At 39.5% G+C, this 24551-nt stretch overlaps 1 long non-coding RNA gene across 1 annotated transcript in view; it reads right to left on the bottom strand.

The window, feature by feature from the left end:
• Nucleotides 1–6107: 6107 nt before the first annotated feature.
• The window catches only part of LOC127445359 (uncharacterized), a 58349-nt gene continuing 39905 nt past the window's right edge, over nt 6108–24551 (bottom strand). Inside the window, exons 2-3 of the long non-coding RNA XR_007897977.1 lie at nt 7438–7632; nt 6108–6542 (exon numbers count right to left, since the gene is read on the bottom strand). This is a non-coding gene — a long non-coding RNA (uncharacterized LOC127445359). The remainder of the gene's footprint in view (nt 6543–7437; nt 7633–24551) is intronic.

The following is a 24551-nucleotide window of genomic DNA, read 5'->3' as shown; positions in this document are numbered from 1 at the left end:
TTATTCTTGTGTTTCAAGGTTTTTTGCTTGTACAGTTTACAGACCGCCATGTCTGCTCATTATTAATACTCAGGGTATTAATTATCACAAATTTGTTTTGCTGTATTGTGGTCCAACCACGTTGGACTGTTGTGCATTTCCGCCATCGCGGGTGAAACCGGCAAACTGAGTTTATCCATTAAAGAGTCAAAGAACGCGGGACTTTTACGAGCAGTCCACTGCGTCTCTGAGCGATAAACTAACAGCTGCTTTCTCTCCCACGATCGCGAAATCGGCTTTAGGGCCGTCACTTTATTCTCTCTCTCTCTCTCGTACTAACCACACACACACACACACACACACACACACACACACACACACACACACACACACACACACATACACACACGCGCGACCCCTCACAAACATTCTGGCACACATTTTTGGCTCGTAGATAGCTTCGTGCTGAAGCTCAGCTTTGCCCCTAAGCCAACGTACAAGCGGATACACGTGGTAACTGGTAGACACCATTGACTGGTTTCTCTCCACCCACATTTGCGGCCATATTTCCTGGCCGGAAGTCTCGCGTAACATACTCTCCACGAGAGTCACGTCCGCCATTTTGCGCGCGTCCCTCCTTACACACACACACACACACACACACACACACACACACACACACACACACACACACACCTTCATGTGTTATAGGATTATTTTGATTTCCATATCTAATCATATCACTGTTTTAGTTTGTAGCTGTAAGTCGGATGTTTATTGACTGCATTGTATTAATTATTAATTGATATTACTGCATAAATAAACTTTGTTTATATTACAAAGAGAAGTGTTTTGGTTTGTTTTGCATACGCCTGTGTCATGCTGACGGGATGTCAGTGCTCGGATTCAAGCCTTCATTCATTGTTTTTTCCCAAAAATCGATATTCTTCGGATGTCGATTTTCCTAAGAAAACAATCTAATATTGAGACTGTTTTACTATCTGGTTGTTAGTCCCTGATTCCAGGGTGGTGCCCCGTCAATGTAATGTTAATCCTTATTAATATTCTATTGATTTTTGATCATTGATAATTGTCTTTGATGATTGTTGAATTTGAATGATCAATAAGCTAGTGTTAATTTTAATTCATGTTTCATCGATGTTAACAATTAACGATTATCTTTGATAATTGTTGATTTAAAGGATTAGAAAAGCTAACATTGATTCTCATCAATGTTCTGTTGATTTTAATAATTAATAATTATCTTTGATAATTATTAATTATTGCTAATAACCAAACCCGCTCCTAAACGTGGCACACTACATTTACTGGAGCCCCATATGAGGTTTTAATGAGTTAGATTAAATTAATTAATTTAAATATTAATAAATAACTAAAGAAATAATTATTAATTATTTCTGATAGTAACACTGATCTAAACAACCAGTAAAGCCCTACATCCGTTTTGACACAAACGTTTAACATCTACGTACAGTCGAACGCTAGCCTTTCAAAGTATACTTAATTTGACTGCGCGCATTCAAAGGTGGTTGGCGAATGCACGCTACGACTGTTATGAGATACTGGACTATTTCTCTTTAGGAGTTTAGACAATAAAGACGTCTTTATATTCCTTCAGACTCGAGTTATACAAACGCAGGTAGTTGTTTGCATTTCATAGCTTTTGTCTTGATGTATGGAACTGGTTTGTAGAAATGACAATGATGCCGTAGTTACCCTCAGGGTACGACACGTATAAAGACAGGTATAAAAAAGTCAGTTCCCGAAAACATCCTTTATCACTGCTCTCATTTGAGAGACCTGAAGGACATCACTAGACCCTTTCTAGATCCCCTTCAATTTGCTTATCGAGCAAACAGGTCTGTGGATGATGCAGTCAACATGGGATTGCATCATATCCTGCAACATCTGGACAGACCAGGGACATATGCAAGGATCCTTTTTGTGGACTTCAGTTCGGCTTTCAAAACCATCATCCCAGCTAATGATACCAACTCTCTGTTCCCACGTCTATCTGTCAGTGGATTACCAGCTTTCTGACAGACAGGCAGCAGCTTGTGAGACAGGGGAAATTCACTTCCAGCACCTGTACAATCAGCACTGGTGCCCCCCAGGGATGTGTGCTCTCCCCACTACTCTTCTCCCTCTACACCAACGACTGCATCACCAAGGACCCTCTGTCAAGCTCCTGAAGTTTGCAGACGACACCACTGTCATCGGCCTCATCCGAGATGACGATGAGTCTGCAAACAGAAGGGAGGTTTCTGGTGCAGTCAAAACAACCTTGAGCTGAACACGCTCAAAATGGTGGAAATGATTGTGGACTTTAGGAGGAACCCCCAACACTGTCCCCCCTCACCATTCTAAAGAGCACTGTGGCAGCAGTGGAAAAATTCAGGTTCCTGGGCACTACCATCTCACAGGACCTGAAGTGGAAGACACACATTGACTCCATTGCGAAAAAGGCCCAGCAGAGGTTGTACTTCCTTTGCCAGCTGAAGAAGTTCAACCTGCCACAGGTGCTGCTGATACAGTTCTATTCAGCGGTCATTGAGTCTGTCCTCTGCACTTCAATACCTGTCTGGTTTGGTTCAGCTACGAAATCAGACATCAGAAGACTACAAAGGACAGTTTGGACTGCTGAGAGGATTATTGGTTACCCCCTGCCCCCTTGCCCCATATATATATATATATATATATATATATATATATATATATATATATATATATGTATGTATGTATGTATGTATGTGTATATATATATATATATATATATATATATATATATATATATATATATATATATATATGTCTATTATTTATTCTATATATACTTTTTTCTTTTCAATATTTATCTATTTTTTATTCAACTGTAATTAATTTTTAAAAGTCTTGTTGCTGTTTTTTGTATTGTTGTGTACTGGAAGCTCCTGTCACCAAGACAAATTCCTTGTATGTGTAAGCATACTTGGCAATAAAGTTCATTCTGATTCTGATAAATGTCAGTGCTGTAGAAATACGAGCAACGAGTGAAAAATCTTCCAATGAAATTCCAAAAATGTTACACGTAATCTTACAGGAATTCCAAAGAATACCATTAATGTCATTTTTAAACTGTCAGTGCACAGATGTCTTGAAATACAACACCCAAACCTCACTGGTGTGTTTGTAGGAAAGAAACCCTGTCTAGTCACTTATTAAATTATTACGGCGACCCGTTAAGGAAACCATTAGACAGATAAATTACTTACGCTAAGAATTTACTGGAATTTTCTCTCTCTCTTTGGTAACAGGGAATGGGACTTGCTCAGAGGGATGTTTGTGTATAAATGATAGCTCGACAGAGGCAATGGAGTCTTAAGTTATACTGCCACTATACTGTGAGTACGTATACATAGAGGCTCTCTGAGCGACTTGAATTATCGCACTTGGCTGCACATTATCTTTAGCACTCAAGACAAAGAAAAATAATGGAATAAAACATTTAACACAAAGACAAAGCTTAAAGGTACACTAACAAATGCTTTGTTTACATTTCACTTGCAAGAATGGTCTTGGATAGGATTAAGAACCGAGAAACGGCCCTTACAAAAAATCACGAGTTCTTGCAAACTTGCCGCAAATTCGAAACGGATTATTTTCACATGCAAATGAGCTTTGCAGCAAACATGCATCAAATTGTCCATTGTCGCCAAAGATTTGTTGCAGGTTCGCCACTACTGGGGAAGAGCTGCAAACTTCTGGCAAAATTTGCAGCGATTCTCAAGCTCATTTGCATGTGAAAATAATGAGTGGGCAAATTTGCACTAAGTTTGTCAGAACTTTAGATTTTTTTGTAAGGGGGTTCATATTCAGAATCGGTTCCATTTAAAAAAAAATAAAAACCTGAATTTTTTTTAATGACTTTTGGTTCCGTACCATACAAGTTAAAACCGCTAATGTCTACAGCGCAAAACATTCAGCATGACCAGTGAAGTCCGATTCCTGAACAAATGACTCCTATGAGTCGGTACTTTTGAATCGATAGCTTGAAAGAAACAGCGTGACCAGTGCAGTCTGATTCCCAAATGGATGACTCTTATGAGCCTATTCTTTTAAATCTGCAGCGCAAAAATAGATCACGACCAGTGTAGCTGGAAAAACTAAATTTAGGGCTGCTTTTAAATCATTTAATCATTTTAAATTCCGTTTTGACACAAACGTTTAGCATCTGCGTACAGTCGAACGCTAGTCTTTCAAAGTATACTTAATTTGACTGTGTAATAGGTAATATGTTGCAATATGGAATTGAGTGCATGTGTTTGTGCAGGTCTCCATAAAATTACTTATAATTAAAAATTTAACTTCCCTTTTGGGCTGGGCGATATGTAAAAAATATTTTAATGATAATCGATTTAAAATATCGTAATATCCGATTAAATGGTCAACCCCAATGGTCGGTGAATATTTTTTCTTTATTGATTTTGCTTTAAAAATTAAATTAATTTATTGAAACACGAAAAACTCTAAATTCAAATTGCACTTTTAACGAAACGAAAAAAGCAATTAAAATAACGAAGTGATTCAAAAATCGTATATATAACCACCTCCCCAAATCCAAACATTTACCATCTCCAACGGCCCCATCTGCCATCATGCAAGTATCACAACAGGTGAAAAATTACTTATAGCCTACAAATTAAGAACTAATGACAATTATAAATGTAAAGATAATTATAATAATCATCATAATAAAGAAGCCTAATAAATTTCCTTGTGTTCCCAAAAAATGCTGCCAAATATGTGTTCTTATCGAATGTGTTTGTATTGTGTTTTGGTAATGCAGTTTATGCTGCATAAAGAAAATAAAATAGAACTCAATTTTAGGTTCAAGGTGAATGTGTCTTGTATTACTTTATGATTTATTCACTTTCGTCTTTGTTTCTTTAATACAAAGATACCTGTATATATTACTGAACCTGCAGTTACGTTCACAATGTATAAGAGCGAACTGCTCAGTGGAAATAAAGCGAAACTCACAGCACCTCACGAGATGATCAGAGATCATGTGCAGCATTCGCATAGATTACATTATTCTTCCAAACAGTTTTCAGTTGAATGAAACAGTGAAAAAAGAGTGATAACACTTTACATGCACTTGCTCCACGAGACAGGGTCCCATTGCATGCCTCTGAAAAAAACAGCGAATCAGATGAAAAATCCGCATTTGGCGGGTGTTCATTTCAAACCTGCACACCAGGAGTAGTCTGTATGACAAATTCGGAAGAAAGGAAATCAAAACTGTCATAGACTTCAAGCTTTGCAATCGCACCCACACTTTCTGTTGGAAAATTATCTCTAGAAAGTTTTAAACGATCATGTGTTGGTGAATGGTGAGACACCTGGCGAGCCACTTGATTTTTAACAAAGAGCCACTTGTGGCTCGCGAGCCATAGGTTCCCGACCCCTGATATAGTGGAATGACTCTCCGAGATATAGCTGTCTGCAGATCCATACATCACAGCAGTTTCAGGACAGCCATGCCAGGCCAGCAGTCTCAGGCCGGAGGTTTGGGCGGAGCTAATGGAGCCACAGCAGGTTCCGGACCGATGCTTGCACCACCTACATTTTGAAGCATTTCTTACTTCTGTTTGCTTTATTAGGTTTAACACGTGCTGTTTTCACATTGATTTAAATTTGATGACAATCTTAAACATTTAACGGTGACATTTTTTAATAAGGTTCTATTTGTTAACATTAGTTAATGCAGTAGGTATCATGAACAAACAATGAACGATATTTTTAACCATTATTTATTAATCTTGGTAATGTAAATGGATAACAAACAATTGTTCTTTTCTAGTTCATAGTGCATGAACTAATGTTAACATAAACAACTTTTCATTTTAAAAATATATTAGAAAAATATTAAAAACAACATTTACCATGATTAACAAATGCTGAAAATGTATTGCTCATTGTTATTAATGTTAACAAATGGAAACTTATTTTAAGTGTTATCCATTTGACTATTTTACATGTGATAATATGATTTCCTTCATGTTCATGATGTTACAAATAGTACTTAAAGGAACAAAGCATGGGCATTTAATGTCATATGTATTTAATCATATCAATAAACATTCAAAGCCTAGCAAAAATGTATATTGAACAATTATAAAACTAATAAGAAATGTTAATGTTGATAAAATGGAATTAAAATAATAATTTAAACAACTTGTAAACAACAGCAACATTTTAACAGAAACACTCAAATGTTATACAACATAAAGACAACTTAAAACTAATCAAAAAGACAATTTACTCTAAGGCCCATCTTATCATGTAATTCCAAATCTCCATGTCATCCCTGAAAAGAAAATGAAATGTGAAGGTCTCTCTGGAAAGTTCTGGTTCTTCAAAAAGATTGTGGATGGCCCTTTCCTTGTCTTCTTCTTCAATTGTAGGAAACAAGGCTCTTCAACTTTGCCCCTGAACAGCTGTTAATTCCCATGCAGCCATTTTACAACAGTTTTGAGGTCTTTAATTATTGGTAGCTCCTTCTTTAGAGAAGAGTAAATAATAATGTAATTATTAGTTTTAATATTTGCAACAACACCTATATATACAGTATATATACAGTATATTTATGTGTGTGTGATATATACATACATACAGTCAGGGTTGGGGAGTAACGGAATACAAGTAACGGGATTACATAATTAAAATACAAAATATAAGTAACTGTATTCCACTACAGTTACAATTTAAATTAGATTACATTTTATTGTCATTTGTTTCATTTAATATTTAGTCCTTTCAGATGGAAAAATGTATACATATAAATGATGCGATCCAAAGTGCATTTGAACAGCGGTGAAACACTTTCTTATGATGTGTTACATTCATATGATCAAACAGAGAAGTAAGTTTGAAGTAAGTTTGGAGCAGAAGAAATAGAAATAAACCTTGTGTAAATTGTCAGCTTTATGCTAAGCTAAAATGCTATTTCTAGCCCTTTTACATGCACGTTACCAGGCAAGATCATATTTTTTTTAATCAAGAAAATTCACCTGGATCACAATTTCTTTTTTTTTTTTCTAGTAAGACCTTTGATATTTGGGCAAAAATCATATTCTTGATAATAACTTCTGTATTGTTTTCCTGTAAAAATATCTAAAAATCTTTAAAACAAGATCAATTTGATTTATCTTGTTTTGGAAACAACACTGCATAAGATATTTAGGTTTTTCAGATAATGTATTTTTAACATGTGTATTTTTTCTTACTGTACTGGCAGAATTTTTATAGTCAAAACAAGTGAAAAATGAAACAAGTGAAAAATGACATTTTACAGCATGTATTCTGTAATCTGTAGTGGAATACATTTAAAAAGTAACCCTCCCAACCCTACATACAGTACATGTCTACACGTATACGTCTATATTTGACACATACTTCATTGTGCTGTGAGTGCCTTGTTCTCCTCTTGGAAGTGACTCCTGAACAAAGGCTTCCGTCCTGTAACATACATTATTGGCTGATTTAGAATTGTCGTTCAGTGTGGTCTGGAGGGAAATAGGAAGATACCTTTCAGAGATAATTCCAAAGTTCTCCAGAGTCCTCCATTTCCTTATAATGGGAAGGTCACACCTGAAGACAGAAAAAAAAAAAAAAAATTAGTAATAAAATTGGTAATAAATTACTTACAGAGGTAAAATTAAAGGGTGCACCCAATGTGCAGAGCATATTAAAAAACAACAATATAAACAATTTCAAGAACAGTTCAAATTGCATTAAAAGTACTGTGCAAATATGTGTTTGCAGTATCACATATGCCAGGTTAAGCATGATCCATGTGCTACCTGTTGAGCTACAGAGCTCCTGCATTTCAACCAGTAGAGATAGAGAAAGGATGATAGTAATGACAGTTTTGGGTTCCCAAGAAAATGCATGCATTTATAAGACAATAGATTGAATGCACTGTAAGTTGTTTTCAATAAAAGCATCTGCCACAATTGAATAAATGTAAATGCATGTGTTCTTATTCTTTCTTCCAACAAATACTTATAAAGCACACCAATTATAGGTTTATTTATGTCAAAAACATGATTTCTCTGTATTCTTCACCATTAACATGACAACCCCACAGTCTGACTGCTGGTGTGGACACTGTTGAACTGGTGGTTGATTGTGTGTCTCTGACTGCTCGCATGGACACTGTTGGTTGATGGTGTGTCTCTGACTGCTGGCATGGGCACTGTTGCACTGGTGTGGTGGTTGAATGTGTGTCTCTGACCACTGGCTTGGGCACTATAGCACTGGTGTGGTGGTTGATTGTGTGTCTCTGACCGCTGGCGTGGGCACTGTTGGTTGATGGTGTGTCTCTGACTGCTGGCGTGGGCACTGTTGCACTGGTGTGGTGGTTGATTGTGTGTCTCTGACCGCTGGCATGGGCACTGGTGGTTGAATGTGTGTCTCTGACCGCTGCCGTGGGCACTGTTGCACTGGTGGTTGATGGTGTGTGTCTGACTGCTGGCGTGGGCCCTGTTGCACTGGTGGTTGATATTGTGTCTCTGACCACTGCCGTGGGCACTGTTGCACAGGTGGTTGATTGTGTGTCTCTGATTGCTGGTGTGGGCACTGTTGCACTGGTGGTTGATGGTGTGTCTTTGACTGTTGGCGTGGGCACTGGTGCACTGTTGGTTGATTGTGTATCTCTGACCGCTGACGTGGGCACTGTTGCACTGGTGGTTGATGGTGTGTCTCTAACTGCTGGCATGGGCACTGTTGCACTGGTGGTTGATGGTGTGTCTCTGACCGCTGGCGTGGGCACTGTTGCACTGGTGGTTGATGGTGTGTCTCTGACCGCTGACGTGGGCACTGTTGCACTGGTGGTTGGTGGCATTTTGGCTGAAGTGGGATGCTGTTTATGTTTACAAACATGTGAATGATTTTCAAAATCATCTCTCCTTAAAACTGTAGTTGCTTAGTACAGACAGTGGTAATGGAGTGGTAATATTAAGAGTGGAGATAGGAAATAGGGTGGGAAAAGTGGGACAAAAGCCGGAATTGAACCTGGGTTGTCCGCATGAAAAAAAGCACATTCACACTGTTGTTATATCCCGCATCACTAAGGGTGCAATTTGTCTTCAATTTCTATGTTTCCATCAGACTGTTGGAGTGACTTTATTCTTAGCTTCTGTTATATTTCTAACCTCATTTCTCCTACATTTATACTGTGCAAAACTGGAATTATCCTTATCCTTTTTAAAACTATTTCTTGCCTTAATTAACTTTTATATATCATATATAATCCATGGCTCGGTTTTTTGTTTAATTCTTTTTTCTTTTTGAAGTAGCCACTTTATTAAAAACTTGACAGAATGCGCCTTTAAAATAACTATCTATCTGCACCCCAATAGTCTGGGAAACCATAGAAATATATGACAAACCTAACAATAGGTGTCACTGCAGTGGCGTGAGGAGTAAAGACGGTGTGTGATTGTGTACTGTTATCCATGTTAACCATGACCAGTCAGCCTTACTTAAGGCATCTTTTTAAACCTCAGGACTAAGGTTTTTAAGCAATCTCATTGTTATAGTGTTATGACACTTAAATCTATTTCTCTGAACCATTCTAGTTATATATATGAATTAATTATTAATGATTAATTCTGTAATTAATCAGTCTGTTGTGTCTCTCAGCTGTGATGATCCGTAATGCTGAAGTTGTTCGTTTAAAGCTATTTCCTATCTTTAGTAGTGTAGTAGTAATATGAGCGATCACATAGTGCTGTTGTATGTAAACATTGACTGATGCGGATTCACTTCACTTCATCAACTGGCTCATATTACACACAAAAATGATCTTGTGCCACCACCTGCTGGCTAACATATGTAATGTAAAAAAAAAAATACATGTAAAGAGACATACGTATATAGTAGCTCTTAACACATCTGCACTGCTCTTACACTTTAGTTTAGATCCGCACGAACACAAGTGGGGTGATACAAACAGTGAAGCGTCTGAGTGCTGATGGTGTGAGACCATCAGTACTCATAGAACGTCTCTCATCCAATCAGATTCAAGGACTGGAACTAACTGTTGTGTATATATATATATATATATATATATATATATATATATATATATATATATATATTAAACAATGGCCTTTAATGCTACTCTCTATAAACACCACTTTTACATATTTTAAACTAATCTGACACCAAAATGATGTCAATAATCATCTACATTTTAGGAGTGATCCTGTTTTGTTCTGAAATAATCTGTTTCATAGCAAATGTTTGACAGAATGCGTTAAAACGGCCTCTTAAAATGCTCAAGAGATGCCTGACTAGCTGAATTAATATGAGAGAGAAAAGGGGGAAGTAGAGCACAGCAGACTGGATCAAAGGTGAGTATATTTATCCATCAGCAGTACACACTTCTTCAGGTCAGACGCTCACGTGAGGTTGTGCGTTTTCAGTGCACAGCTGTTGTGTGTTAAAGTCACGCTTGCGTTAAACTACCACTGAGGCTGCGTCTGGAGAAACTCATGCTGAGGGCTGATGAGGGGTAAAACTCGACTTTACTGCCTCTATAAAGAGGCCGTTTGGCCTACATTCACCACAGGGCCAATAAATGGCAGAGCAGCTTGTTTTCGTTGTTAATGATGGCACGTGAGGGCAGAGGGTTATATCAGCAGACTCTAGTACACACTAGAGTGTTCAGAATGAGAGAAAGAAAGAAAATAACAGAGGCAAAATTATGCTGCTTTATGAAACACCTAGTTTTGGTCAAATCTAAGGAGCATCGCATGTATCTTTCACAAATCATCACAGAATGCATTACGGAGAACTCTGAAATTTCGCCTGCATTTTTGTAAAATAGTTTTATGTGGTTCATTGTACACATCATGGCAGTTTCCTGGTGAAATTAACACTAGAGGCGCTACAACAACTGTGAGTTTTATTAACTTTCACACAAATCACAAGTAAAACAGCAGATTGTCTGTTCATAAACATTTTACTTTTACTATAGCGCATGCGCTGCAAAGGACCGGGACACGAGTCCTGAAGAGCATGGAAGTCGACACGTGAGCCCAAATTGTCACAGAAGCACCACAAAATGTTGTGGTTGTGTTTTTCTTCTCACATTTGCTTTTATGACACTATCGGTTAGGTTTAAGGGTAGAGAGGTAGATTTTGTTGATTTGAATCTCGATTTTTATGCCACAGAGTGGACATTTCATCTCAGAACTGCAAAAATGTTGCCACAGTGTTGTAAAAACTTGATTTTTTTTACTTGTGGAACATTACCAATTCTGTGGAAATTGATTGATTAAAATTTGTGCAGTACAATAAATTCTGTATAAATCTATGGATTTTTTTTATTTATTTGTGCAATACAATACATTTGGTGGAAATCTATGGAATTCTTTTAATTAATGGAATATTATGAATTCTGTGGAAATCTATGAAATTGTTTTTTTAATTTGTAGAATATTATGAATTTGGTGGAAATCTAGAATTATTTTCTTTAAATTTGTGTAATATAATAAATTCTCTGGAAATCTATGGATTTTCTTTTTTTTACGTGTGAAAAATTATGAATTTGTTGGAAATTATTATTATTATAATAATTTTTTTGGAATATGATGAATTCTGTGGAAATCTATGGATTTTTTTATTTGTGGAATATTATGAATTCTGTGGAAATCTATGTAATTCTACAGGAACAGCTTTTATGCAGATATACTTGCTTTAAAACAGTAAAAAAAAAAATTCTGCCCATGATGTAAAATACAGCGCTGGAGGAATGGATGAGTTTAAGTGCAGGTATGAAGGTTGAGATTATAGAGGTCAAGCAGAGGATCACTGACATTGACGGGTCAGTCAATGGAAATGAGAGGAAATCTAGTGGGATTCACCAAATCTGTGAGAAAATCTTCACTTGTGGCTCTGACACTTTACAGCTACCACCGTTTAACTGCACACGACTCAAACTGAAACTTTACTGCTGATCAAAACCAGCCAATAGGGTCATGTGAGACCAGGTCATCAGGTCAATGTGTGTTTGAGTGTGTGTGGAAACAGCCCATAAATGGTCGTGTCAATGGTTTCCTGGAGATTAGAGTGTGTTTCCAAACTTAAGCTTTAAAATACAGTGTATAACTCCTGGTGTACCAAAAATGAGCAAAAAAAAAAAATAAAAATCCCTTAGACTTACATCGAAGGAGGGACTCGAGCCATATAGAGACCCAGAGTAAATCACAGTGTTTGAAATACATATAGCAAGTGCCTAAAAACCTAGAACCCACTCCCAAAACCTTAACAACCACTGTACAACATTTTAGCGAACACTCAGAACACCCAAGCAATGTATAGTAAAATTAAAGAAAACACTTTGAACACCTTAGAAACCACATAGCAATGCCCTGGCAACCACCCACGATACAAATAGCATCATAGCAAGGAGTTTTGAATGGCAAACACCACTCACATTTTCTGCAGCAAATATAAAAATGCAGATTTACACACCTAAAAAACAACATTAAGTAAACAAAATAAAATAAAACCAAATATTTATGTTTTATTAATTTAATCGTTTTCACCACGTTTTTCACTGTAAATCTTATAAATAGGCTAAAATATTTTTTTAATGCATGTATTACTATGTACTTTTAAACTTTTTTTAATAATCTTGTATTTTTGGCAGCAGAGACATCTTAAGATTTGTGTCTTATCAATTTGGATTGAACACAGTATTGAACTGAGCGGGAAGGGTCTGGACGGTCTGTTCCATTCCACAGAAAAAGTTTAATGTTGAATGACTCATTCAGCGTGTTCTCTTCTGCACATCTCACGTTTCTTTCCATCAAAACACTGTTAACCATACAAATGAGGTCTGGAAAACAGCACGCCACATTTCAGTCTGAAATAATTAGCTAGAAAAGCACAGAATCGATCATATTATTACACTTAAAGAGCTCTTTACTTTGGTTTTGTGTTTTGGACAAGATTACAAATTTTATTTTACCGTATAGGCCAAAATACAGCTCTAATGTCCTGTATTTTAGACATTATTTTGATTTTGTTATGAATATGTCACTGAGGAAAGCTGTGTTCTTTTAAACTATTTTCCAATGTCTTTATGTTTGTCTTCACTGTTTGAGGCAGATAGAGCAGACAGAGAACACTTCCAATCCAGCGCTCAGAGGCACATGCTATTCATGCCATTGGGAAAATACACAAATTGAGAACAATTATTCCCGTTACATCAAATTTGTCATGATGAGATCTGAGTGGAAAGATGTAGACATTTTTTTAACATGACCTTCCTCTCCAGTATCACTGCTGATGATGTTCTGTTCTGAAAATGCCTGGGAAAGCTCTTTTTCTTATACATTTCAGTTGAAAGGATTACTGCACAACTTTCAAGAAATAATATTTTTTCACCTCAGACCCAATGTACCAGGATGGTCACAGACATTGAGAGACCAACACTGATGGATGTGTCCCCCCCATAATAGTCAAATTAGTAATCAACTAGGCTATGTGGGTTTTTCAGTGGCCGATTCTTAGTAGGTTTAGAATGTAAATCCTCTTCATTTGAATAGATTAATGTGTACATTTTGGTGTGCATTGTAATAAATTATACATTAAAATAATATATGAGGAGCTGAACAAAAATTGCTGGGACAAACAAATTCCGCATCTTCTCTAATATATTCTAGTAAAAACTAAAGTGAAGAAATAATATTTTAATTTCCATGAAAGCAAAACTGAGGTATAATTAAATTTTTATTCTATATAACTCATTAAAATATAACAGTGATGAATTCAGACTTGAAAATTGGCTGATATTCAGATGCAAAAACAAACAGCTTTTTTTTTTTTTTTTAATAACAATTTGCTAGTCACATATGAATCAATATATGACTCTGGGAAGTCATTAAGGTGTGCTCATTAAGAAATTGACACATAAGCGCAAATTAAAAGTGCAAAGGATAATATTTATAAAAACAGTACACATCATAATCATGTGTAATGTAGGGGCTTCAAGGAGGAAATTATTCCTGGCAAATCTGTGGTTACATTGATAGCACACATATAAATAGAATAAAAATACATATATAATCTTTATCAAAAAAAGATCCATTAAACTGAATTAACCCAGATCTTCAGTAACATAATAAAGTCTCTATATTTCTTCTAAAAGACTGAATATACACCTAACAGCTTACAGTAATGAATCCCATATTATAGAGCTTATAGTAGAGTTCAAACAGACTGCTTTCCGCTTCAATTTATGAGCATTATATGTTTTTAATTCAATTTTAAGAAGCCTGTGTTTAGCGAGGAAGTATGTGGGAATTTCTCTGTGATTAGAGGTGTGTTAGTGGCAAGCTCTTCACTTAGCTGATGACCAGATAAAGTTTTAAGTAAAGTTTGTCTTCCGTGATGCTCACTGCAAAATGAAAAATACTGTGTGCACATATTAACAAATGCACTCTTTATCCACAGCACAAAAATGGCAGCTAGAAAATAAGAAATAAAATAATACATTTAGTGACAAGTGAAATAGGTCTGCCAGTGTAACAATATAAAATACACTAATTCTAGACACATTCCCTGTAAACAAGTCTTTAATCTTACAGTTTGTCTAAAGGTTAGCTAAACATTTATGTATTTATTCAGGAAAACATATCTTACTTTAAGGACATTTAAAACTCCCATTTGTTGACATATTTCTTATTGAAACAGGAAGTTTGGGAGAAGAAATATAGCTTATAGATTGTTTAATAGCCTTAAGTTCCACACAGCCCCGTGACAAAAGCAATTAATACACTTTCAAAATGAATAAATTCCAGTTCCTTAACAAGCAATTGATGGTAAATAAAGCACTAGCATTAGCACAACCGATGACACATTGATGAAACATGATTTGCTACTTGCAATTGCTAGTCAGAGACAGATTGTGTAATTTACAAATAGTAATAGAAGGAAGTACTACGATCATCAATTTATTTGTTTTTTATGTCAGAAGAAAATTAATGTCCAGATTAAATGTGTATATTTTCTAAATTAATATGATCAACTTTTCAGATTACACTAGCATTTAGATGACCTCAAAGCTAACAGGCTAATTACTAACAGCCACAGAACCCAAACCACACACTTATGCACTATTCTGTCATTTTGTCAGAAATAAATGGACTATGAGTACCCGGATGATGTACTTCTTCAACCATCAAAACGGAGTGTAAAATGTTGGACACTTCCTGCATTCAGCACCCACAGCTTGCTTATGTAGTGGAAGGGATAGAGTTACCCATAGATATACATACGAAGATGCCTCATTCGGCCACGATGGTAGAAAGGTGTCATATGTTGTTCCTGGCAGGCTCCTCAGCCTTACAGGCTCCATATGGTTAGGATCAGGGTTGGGGCGGGGGCGGGTTTACGGTATCTGCTACCTGCCAGGAACAAACTGAGGCACCTTTGTACAATGAGCTCATTTGGCTGGTTCTGATATGTAAACCGCGGCGCCATCTTGGAATGGTCAACAAGGAGAGCTGTGAATGCAAGTGAATGGAGAAGAAGCCTCAGACCGCTGTATAAACTGCTTTTGTGTGGAAACAGTTCATCATGTAATGAACTGACTGACTGGGTGCTACTTTTTAGTATGCTATTATATATTAAGTTGTAGAGGACTTTATTTGCAGCTCGCTATGAAAAAAACAAAATTTGTTTTAGAAGTGAAGTCAGGTTATATCATCTCAAATATTGCCCAATATTTATGGAAAATCAGATAATGTGAACATTGGCTGGAAAAAACTCCAGAATGTTGCAGACTGTATCTGTCAATTTATTTTCATGTGTTGATGAACGTCTCTTGACCTTTCCAATATGGTGGATGCGTTGATGTATCGCGTTCCATAGGAACAGCTGCTACTAAAGGTATTTATATATAAATATCTATGGAGTTACCTGGCTGCATTGCAAATCTGACAAAACAACTGTAAATAAAGGAGAATGTAGCAACTAGCGAAACTTCAGTGAAGACAGCTCCTTACAAATGTGAGTTGAATGCTTTACAATCACCCCACGCTGTGTGAATATGTACATTATTTGAGATACAAGTGTTGAACTGAGGTTGGCTAATGCGCTAAAGCTAGCATCAACACATTGTGTGCGTTTGAAACGTCACTTCCGTCAGCTGTTAAACGGTGAATGCTGTGTAGTTAAAAAATAAAATGTTAAGTGTTCCATTTGGGACGATACTGCACTTAGAAAATGCATACACATGGCTGATGGCATAGTGTATATTGTAAGTGCATAGTGTATAGTGTATAATTTGGGACAAAGCTACAGTGTATTCTAAGCAGCAGCCTAACCTATTAAGCTAGCGTAGTAAGCTAGCAGATTATGAGTATAGTTCCATATATGAAATCTTTCTTTCTCTTTCTTTCTTTCTTTCTTTTTTTTGGTCAGCACATGAGGTAGAAGATGCCTTAAATCTCTTGAGCAAGGCTGTTCTTCAGCACTCAATGTTGTTGCGGTTTGTGTTTTTGTTGTTTCTGTTTGTTCTGACTTAGGTCCATTGGAACCCTCAGGGAGAACATGTGTGAGCCAAATGTGCCCTGAGTTAATGTAGAGCACACTGCAACCACCTCATCTTAGAGATGGCTCATAAAATTATGTGAGGAGACAAAACAGAGATGGTGAACTAAAATTAAATATAACCACAAGAGACATGATTGTTGAGTGGTGAGGTAATTTAAACAATTTCAGGGCTGGTAATCATATGATGTACGTGTCACGGTCCTGTCACTCTGTCAGTCTGGGTTTTTGTCTGACAGGACCATGGCATCATCGTCCCAGGTCTGTCTTGTGTTTCGTTGTCTGTCTTTGTGTGAGCGCACGATTACAGTTGTATTCCCTGCCGTGTGCTCTTTGGTCTGTCTTGTTTCATGTCGGGAGCATGGTGTATGGATCCTGACTTCCTGTCCGGATCGGTTTTGGTCTGTGTCGGGATCCGGACACTCATGCTCCATGTCTGTCTGTTATTGATGTGGGTGCATTGCGCTTATGTCATCTTGGCAGCATGCACTCGCGTCAGTAGTTTGTCTGTCTCTCGCGAACGTGGGTGCGCCTCGCATCATGCTCACGTTGCGCATCCGGGTCGCGAGTTGTCTTTATGTTGTGCTGAGGTTTGGTCACTTCGGTCTAAGGTGTTGGGTGTGTGTGTGGCTGAACTCTAGCACAGGTGTCCTGACTTTTTTTTGTCACTGTGGCGTGCATTGTGTGGCGTTTGCCTTGCGATGTACGCTAAGGTTTCGTTTAGTATGAGAATGCGTGGCATCGCTTTGTTTGGCGTTGCTATGCATTCTCTCATCTTGTTTGTTGATTGGCATGGGCGTATATTGCCTTATTGTCTTAGCAATGTGTGCTCATACCATTCGGGTGTTTTGTTATCTTGTGAGAGCACGTGGCTTTGTTTTGTTTCTGTATTGCCGTGTGTCTCTCTGTCTTACGTCATACCCCGCCTCTTTGTTTGCCCATTATTAGTTTATTAGTCACACCTGCCCTGTTTTGTTAACCTGTTGATTTCTCTTCCTATTTTAGTCTCCTCGTGTTTGTTGTCCAGTGCCAGTTCGTCTTGTTTCCAGTCTTGTGTGCTTGTTTTCCAGTTGGTCAAGTTGGTTGGTCCTGTTAATTATTCCCATCCCTACCTCGGTCTGGTCGGTCCTGTTTCTTGTTTCTCCTGCCCGAGCCTGGATTATATTTTCTTTGTTTTTTCCCCTTCGGGGTAGTTTATGTTTATTGTTTTTCCTCCTTGTGGGAGTTTGAGTTTTTTTCTCTTTATTTTTTTGTATTTAATAATTTACGTTTTTTTTTAACTCTGCTATTGGGTCCTGCCTCTGCATTCCGTGACAGTACACTGTTGTCAATAGCTGTATTGCATTAGTTTTGCCACTATTTACATAATTTGGCAAAGAATAAAAAAAGTTACATTTGAATGTCCAACCCCTGGAATGTACGCAAAGGATAATGAAGTCAATGGACTGACAATTGATATAATCATACAAAATACAGAGTTGATACTTAAATGAAACATAACTGTGAACATTAAGTCTCAGAGCATTAAAGAGTAACCTTTGAGCAATAACATTGGCATCAAGGTGATACAGATTCAGTATTACCCAAAATTGGCACAAAAAAAGGCTCATAGTGTTTAAATATTTGAGACCCAGAACCAAAATTTCCAAAACCGCTAAAACAGTGCAAGTGAAGACAAAACTGAACATTCTGTAAATTCTCACTCTTTTGTCCTGAAGTCATGGAGGATATTGAATTTAGGGTATCCACAAGTGTAAGTGCAAGTCAATGTGATTTTCCAAAATAACACACTCAACGGCAATTACTCCTCAAGTCATAGTGGGAAAGATCTTTAGAGACAGTTGTGTCAGCCAGAAGAAAACAAATATCAGTTATGGAGCTATTAAAAACTAATTGTAAAAGTCATTTTTTGCACACATCTATTTGCTTTCCAGTTGAAGCATGTGGTGTGGTATATTGGTTTGGGAGAGATCGGGTGCAGCTCGGACATTTGATATCATCTACATCACTTAATTTTCAGTACTGTTTTATCTTTTCTGGACAATTTTGCATGCAGACAGACTTTAGTGTGAATTAACTGTTTCTTGTTAAGTTCTTGTTAGGTTCAGGAAATCAATCCACAATTACCTCTCACCCTTAAAAATAAAGGTTCCTTAATGGTTCTTGATTTAGTAAAGAACCCTCTCCTTATGCTTTTGAGTTGCTATATGATTCTTTGGAGATTAGAACATTTTCTTTTTTCATAATTTTTTTTCCTCCCCAATTTGGAATGGCCAATTCCCAAAGTCCTCGTGGTGGCGTAGTGACTCACCTCAATCCGGGTGGCGGAGGAAGAATCTCAGTTGCCTCCATGTCTGAGACCATCAATCAACGCATCTTATCACGTTGCTTGTTGAGCGCGTTACCATGGAGACTTAGTGCATATTCTCCGTGACATCCACACACAACACACGCCCCACCAAGAGCGAGAACCACACATTATAGTGACCACGATGAGGTTACCCCATGTGACTCTACCCTCCTTAGCAACCGGGCCAATTTGGTTGCTTAGGAGACCTGGCTGGAGTCACTCAGAACGCCATGAATTCAAACTCGCTACTCCAGGGGAGGTAGTCAGCGTCAGTACTTGCTGAGCTACTCAGGCCCCGATTAAAAATGTTCTTGATGTTTCATTGCTTCTTTCATTGGTTCAGATCCAACATGATCACACTGGAAATCGACATGTTGCTTCTGAATGTTCATGAACCCTAAAATCAACCTCAATCTTCTGAATTACTGACAAGCATCATCCTCCATCAGACATTTTTGCATTAATTTCAATATGATCACATTTTCCTCTGGCGCTACTAATAGCATGCTGAATGAGCAGCCTCAAAGACACAGGTTCTAGTCCCATGGGGACTAGGAGAAAATAGCTTCACACTATCAATTTTGATCGTGATTTGGAGGCTGCATTTTCCCTTTAAAATTATTACATCATTACTCCACTAATTGTTAGGTTTGGGTTAGGGTTTGGGTTAGGGGGTAGAGTTAATAAAATATGCATTCCTGTGACTGAATTACATCTTCTACCACCCTATCTCTAATCTCTCTTTTCTGTCTAAATTATTGGAAAAAGTATTTGCATTTTAGCTTCACTCTTATTTGGCCTCACACAACCGCTATGAGTGTTTTCAGTCCGGCTTCTGCCCACTCCATTGCACAGAGACGGCACTCATTAGGATAGCTAACGACCTTCTCATGGCTGCAGACACTGGTGCCCTAACTATCCTGGTTCTTCTTGATCTTAGTTCTGCATTTGATACTATATCACATCACTTTCTCATCTCTCGCCTTGCTGCTATTGCCATTTCCGGTACTGCTCTCTCTTGGTTTATTTCTTACCTCTCTGACTGTCAACACTATATTTCTATCCGAAAGTCTAAATCCAATATTGCGTCTGTTTCTCAAGGTGTACCACATGGTTCTATTCTTGGTCTGCTGCATTTCATTATATATATGCTCCCCTTGGTCATACTATTTGCAAGCATGAACTCAGGTTCCACTGTTATGCTGATGACACACAATTCTATATCAGCTTCAAACCCACTGCCCCTTTTCCAACTAGTACTCTATCTGCTTGCATTACTAACATCAAGTCCTGGATGTCTAGACATTTTCTAAAATATAATACTGAAAAAATATTTATTATTAGTTGGATCCAAAAATCTCACAACTAGCCACTCTGAACTGGCTGTTGATATTGTTGGTGTTCTGGTCTATCCCTCCTCTACAGTTCGTAACCTTGGCATTATCTTTGATACCACTCTATCTTTCATCCCTCACATCACTTCTCTCAACAAATCAGCCTTCTTTCACCTCCAAAACATTGCTAGACTCCGCCATTCGTGTTTCTTGAATTTGTGTATTGGTTTCTATTAATTGTAAAGTGTTCTTGAGTTTGTAGACAGGCGCTATATAAAATAAATGTATTATTATTATTATTATTATTATTATTATGATCTTTTACAAGTAAAAATTCTACTCTTACTTTTAGCACCACCCTGTGGACATTTCACCCGAAAACTGGAACTCACATGTGCCCATACGCTCAACAACACTTCCAGCTTCAGCCACTGGGGGCAGTGATTCAAATTTCTTTGAACAAAGACCAATTTCAGCAGTAGATATTTCAACCTACTTTTGGCACATTCAACCTACTGTCAGCAAATTCACAGTGAGATAATTTTGTCTGATCAGTTTTTTTGGTTTTTGAGTTCTTTTAAGCACCAGAACATAGATGATCAAAGATAGCACATCTGACAATAAAAAACTAAAAAAAAACAAACAAAAAAAACCTTGACCAATCACAATTGCTTCTTTTGATACCAATCCTTTCAATGAGATTTTAAATCTCCTGTGCAGTCAGCCACAATCCTGTAGCATAATATGGCTGAACTGGACCGTAAAACGGTCATGAATTGAACATGTGACCACTGGACACTGACACCTATTCAACATAAAACTCTGACCACCCAACATAAAGCCTCATATGATACACATGCATAAAAAAACCCCAGCAAAAATTAGGAGGTGCAGGGAAACGTCTTGGTTACTGATGTAACCTTTGTTCCCTGATGGAGGGAATGAGACGTTGTGTCGATGTAGTGACACTAGGGGTTCAATCTTGAGAGCCCCAATCACCTTTGCTTAAAATAGAAAAGGCCAATGAAAATTGGCGAGTGGAATTTGCATGCCACTCTCTGCCTTGGTCATATGGGTATAAAAGGAGATGGCATGCATCACTCATTTAGATTTATGCTGAGGAGCCGATAGAGAGTCCTGGCCATGACAGCGGCCAGTTCAGGTGCTGAACCGTGTCACAAGGCACAGAAGAGTGGACATGGGCAAGCTGCTGCTTACTGACCTTCCAGCGAGTTAGGTATGGTGTCTCCCTAGTCCCGTTAAGGGGGAGAGGAGGCACTTACCCAAGTAGGCTACCGGCGATGCCTTTCTTAATTTGCTGTTAAGCAATCTCCCGCCGAGAACTTTCTAGAATAGCACTTTGAAGTGCTCTTCCCTTTCCAGGAAGGAGAGCACTATGGAGACCACATCCTGCTGAAGGGAAGTTAACATGTGGAACATACCTCACATGGACTTACCAATGGGGAAGTACACATATGGAATGATACCACAGGAGGACCCTATCTACAGAGAGGGTATGCAGCACAGTGGTCGAGACAGAGAAAGCTCTGACGAGGGGAAACACAGGTTTCACCTAAGGGGGAAACTGAACAGTGGAAACTCATCATTCAGGATTACCAAGGGGGAATCACCATGCATGGAACACTGAGCCCGAGCACACGGACTCACCTGAAAAGGGGAATACCACCAGTACTGGGCATGGTGGCATACTTCTCTGCCGAGTTCATCACCGAACAGTGCTAAAGAATTAAAGAGGTGTCCGGAGTTCACCGGTATGGGGTACTGTTGTGGACAAAAAAGCACACATTATCACCTTTGAAAAAAAGGGGAAAGGCGCAATGCAAGCGGTACACACTGGCTGCCCAGTCTACCTGCTGTTACCTCATAACACTCGGGTTGAAACCGGGTCTATGCATAGGTTATAAAACCTTGCAAAGGTATGGGGTATAGCCCAACCCGCAGCTCTGCATATGTCTGCTAGAGAGGCTCCCCTTGCCAGTGCCCAGGAGGCGCAACACCTCTAGTGGAATGCGCCCGGACTTCCAAGGGGCACGGCAAGTCCTGAGACTGGTATGCGAGGAAAATGGCATCCACAATCCAATGGGCTAATCTCTGCTTGAAGACAGCTTTCCCCTTCTGCTGTCCTCCAAAACAGACAAAGGGCTGCTCTGAGCATCTAAAGCTCTGCGTGCAGTCCAGATAGATGTGCTTGGTGCAAACTGGACACAGCAACGACAAGTCCGGGTCTTCCTCCTCTGAAGGGAGTGCTTGCAGTTTCACCACCTGATCCCGAAAAGGAGTGGTGGGAACCTTGGGCACGTAACCAGGCCAGGGTCTCAAGCTCACATGAGAGTGTGCCGGCCTGAATTCCAGGCATTCGCTGGTTACAGAGAGCACCTGCAGGTCCCCCACCCTCTTGATGGAAGTGAGCGCCATCAGGAGGGCCGTCTTCAGGGACAGAGTGCTGAGCTTGGCCTGCTCCAGGGGCTCAAAGGGGACTCTCTGTAGGGCAGGTAGGACCACAGAGAGATCCCAAGAGGAGATCAGGTGCAGTTTAGGAGGATTCAACCTCCTCGTGCCCTGGAGGAACCTGCTGATCAGGTCACACTGTCGTGAGGGTCTCCTGTCCAGTGTATCGTGGTGAGCTGCTATGGCAGCCACGTACACTTTCAGGGTAGAGGGAGACAGCCATCTCTCCAGCTTTTCCTGAAGGAAAGACAGCACAGACCCGACGGCCATCTCTGTGGGTCTTCCCCACGGGAAGAACACCAGTTAGTGAAAAGACGCCACTTCAAGGCATACAGCCATCTCGAAGAGGGGGCTCTGGCCTGAGTGATCATATTTACTACTGCAGCAGAAGACGCGCTAGGTCCAGGAGCCAGACGTGGAGTTTCCAGAGGTCTGGCCATGGGTGCTGGAGCATGCCCTGCCCCTGAGTGAGAAGGTCCCACCTCAGGGGAATGCGCCAGGGAGGTGCTACTGCCACGTGAGTGCACGCTGCCATGGCGGTTTATGTATGCTATGGTCGCTGTTGTTGGTTCGGACCAACACATGCTTGCCCTAAATCAACGGATGGAGCCTCCTCAGGGCAAGCAATACCATCAGCAACTCCAAGCAGTTGATGTGCCATTCGAGTCGGGGCCCCGTCCTGAGCCCTGACACTGCCTGCCCATTGCACATGGCACCCCAGCCCGAGTTCAAGGCATCCTTCGTGACCACAATGTGCTTTGAGACCTGCTCTAGGGGAACACCTTCCCATAGAAACACAAGGTCCGACCAAGGGCTGAAAGTCTGACAGACACTGCCAGACACAATGGTCACACACCGAGTGCCATGGCACCATGCCCACCTCGGGACTCGAGTCTGTAGCCAGTGCTGAAGCGGTCTCATATGCATCAACCCGAGGGGGAGAACTGCCGCCGAGGATGCCATATGCCCCAGGAACCTCTGAAATTGTTTCACTGGTGCCGCTACCTTCTGCCTGAAGGTCTTCAGGCAGGTCAGCACTGACTGAGCACGTTCGGTCGTAAGACGTGCCCTGAGAGTGACTGAGTCCAACTCCATACCAAGAAAAGAGATGCTCTGCACAGAGGAGAGCTTGCTCTTCTCCCAGTTGACCTGAAGCCCGAGTCAGTCGAGGTGCTGAAACACAAGGTCCCGGTGCACACACAATAGATCTCGCAAGTGAGCTAGGATTAGCCAGTCGTTGAGATAATTGAGAATGTGTATGCCCTTCTCCCTCAGCGGGGCCAGGGCAGCCTCTGCAACCTTGGTAAAGACACGAAGAGACAGGGACAGACCAAAGCAGAGGACCTTGTACTGGTATGCTCGTCCCTCGAAGGCAAACTGAAGAAAGGCTCTGTGTCGAGGAAGGATTGATACGTGAAAGTACACGTCGTTCAGGTCGATGGCCACAAACCAATCCTCATGACGTACTGACGGCAGGATGCACTTCTGCATTAACATCCTGAACAGAAGCCTGTGTAAGGCCTTGTTCAGGGCACACAGGTCCAAGATTGGCCGCTACCATCCCCCTTTCTTGGGCATGATAAAATAAGGGCTGTAGAAGCCCTTGCGCAACTCAGCTATGGAGATAGGCTCTATTGCTCCCTTCGCCAGAAGGGTGGCAACCTCTGCCCAGATGATGGAGGCACCCTCACCCTGCACCATAATAGAGAGGATGCCAATGAACCGGGGCGGGCGTCTGGCGAACTGGATCACGTAGCCGAGGCGAATCGTCCTGATGAGCCACCACA

The sequence above is a fragment of the Myxocyprinus asiaticus genome, chromosome 8, assembly GCF_019703515.2.
Source record: "Myxocyprinus asiaticus isolate MX2 ecotype Aquarium Trade chromosome 8, UBuf_Myxa_2, whole genome shotgun sequence".
In the NCBI taxonomy this organism is placed as follows: domain Eukaryota; kingdom Metazoa; phylum Chordata; class Actinopteri; order Cypriniformes; family Catostomidae; genus Myxocyprinus; species Myxocyprinus asiaticus.
Note: the sequence above shows the minus strand (reverse complement) of the source record. Positions and strands in the feature narration are given on the sequence as shown.